General features: G+C 46.1%; 1 pseudogene; it reads right to left on the bottom strand.

Moving 5' to 3' along the window:
* Positions 1 to 970: 970 nt before the first annotated feature.
* On the bottom strand, positions 971 to 1,383 carry LOC102476515 (60S ribosomal protein L32 pseudogene; annotated as a pseudogene).
* Positions 1,384 to 2,142: the final 759 nt, after the last annotated feature.

Genomic DNA, 2,142 nt, shown 5'->3' with positions numbered 1-2,142 from the left:
GCACTAGACTCCTACATGGTTAGCAGTGGTTCAAGTCCTGGACCCGGCCACTTGAAACTCACATCAGGCACATGTGCATGTGTGCCCAAAATCCTGAGAAGTGATTGGGGGAGAAGGGATTGTGGCACTGCCATCTCTCTCCATCTTTCTCTGCCTCTCTGGCAAGCACATGCACCCTATAGCAAAAATCTCTTTAAAAAATGTTTTAGTTATACTAGTATTCCCCAAACATATTTTTTGAAACCGAATACTGATAAGCAGACAACTAACTGAACAAAACTTCTGAGATGTACGTGATCATCTTAGCCCGGGTTTCCTAGAAAACAGAGCATCTCTCTTTGTTATCTTTTCCTCTTTCCTGGGAACTACTACCGTGAAGGCTGAGCTTAGGTTTCAGCAGGTACAAGGTCGACCCCAGACACGGGAGGCACTATGTCAGGGACGACAGGTAGGTTTTCCAATTTCTTAATGCAAAATATGAGTCAGCATTCTTTTCCAAGGAAAATTCTCAGCATAAATTGGACGGTTCTTTATAGAAGAAAACACAAAAAGGGACAGTCAGAAGAAATCCAAAGGAACAGGACCCACTGTGCAGTCAAATATTAGAGGGCTTTTATTGGTGCATCTCTTTTTGACATTACGGCCAAGAGGAATGAAAATCCTGAAGTTGGAAAGGCTCAGCGAGAACAAGCTATCAGTGAGGCCAAGAAAGCAAAAACGGCTAAACAAGCATCTCAAAAGACAGCAAGGGCTGCTGCTAAGGCTCCCACAAAGGCAGCACCTATGCGAAAGATTGTAAATCCTGCGGTTTCTGATCTTAGAGTTCGTGGAAGACACTAACTTAGCAGATCAGATTTTTATTTTTATTTTTTTAAGTAGAGGGTCCCCCCACCCCCAGGCGGGGGTGGGGGGGTGGGGTTGGAGGTGAGGTTGTGGTTTTATTTAGAAACAAATAAAACATGCTCACGAGCTATCTACTCGTTTTCTTCATTGCGCAGCCTGGCATTGGGATTGGGACTCTGAAGGCCAGCTGGGCTGCTCTTTCCACAATAGCCTTGCGGTTCTTGGAGGAAACATTGTGGGCAATCTCGGCATACTGAAACTTAATTGTACGTCAAAAGCACTTCCAGCTCCTTGACGTGATCCAGGAACTTCCGGAAGCCTCTGGGCAGCATGTGCTTTGTTTTCTTGTTGCTCCCATAATCAATGTTGGGCATCAAAATCTGGCCCTTGAATCTCCTCCGCACCCACCCTGTCATCAATACTTCTGGGTTTCCGCCAGTTGCATTTGATTTTGACATATTGGTCTGACTGTTGCCGGATGAACTTCTTGGTACTGTTTTTGACGATCTTGGGTTTCACGAGGGATCTGAGGGCAGCCATGATGCGTGGTAGGAGATCGCCGCCACCTCCACAGGCAGCGCCAGGAAGAGAGCTAGAGAGAGGTTTTTGCTATAGGGTGTGTGTGCTCTCCAGAGAGACAGAGCGAGACAGAAAGCCAGAAATCACCCCCTGGGAAGGTGGCCATGCTGCAATCCATAAGATCTAACTATATGTATATATATATATATATATAAAAGGAGCATTTCAGGCAAAATTGCAAAGCCATTATTGGGAAATGTGCAATACTAAGGCAGGAAAAGTGTGGGTGCAAAGGAAAGCGAGTCAGGGAAGGAGCTGGCACGTTATTGAACTTCACAAGAAACATTGCTTGCTGGTCAGTGCTGTGTCTCCTTAAGGGGCCTTAAGGAACTAGCACGCTTGGGAGAGTCTTAGTGGAAGGAAGTGTGAAGAATTGATTTTTTGCCCTTTCCTGCTTTCTGCTCTCACTGGTCCAGGTTTATGCTAGGGGACTCTAAACCCCCTGCACGGCTGGGTTGTGTACTAGGGAGGCTGAAATATTGCAGGTGACTATGCTCTCCCTTGAGTGAGGCTAAGGTCCTGATGAGGGGGAGTGGGAGGATATATATGGTTTGGGGAGTCTAGGGGCGCTGCTGGTGCTTCCAGGTGGTGGCTATTGATGCTGACCGACACAGATATCAGTGGTGCTAGTGATGAGAAAAGAACAACGCCACAGAAATAATCCCAAGCAATATGAAACTTAATGAGCAAACAAACAACAACAACAAAAACAGAGAAGAT

The sequence above is a fragment of the Tupaia chinensis genome, unplaced genomic scaffold (assembly GCF_000334495.1).
Source record: "Tupaia chinensis unplaced genomic scaffold, TupChi_1.0 Scaffold000478_3, whole genome shotgun sequence".
NCBI classification, from domain to species: domain Eukaryota; kingdom Metazoa; phylum Chordata; class Mammalia; order Scandentia; family Tupaiidae; genus Tupaia; species Tupaia belangeri.
This window is presented reverse-complemented; position numbering and strand designations above follow the sequence as displayed.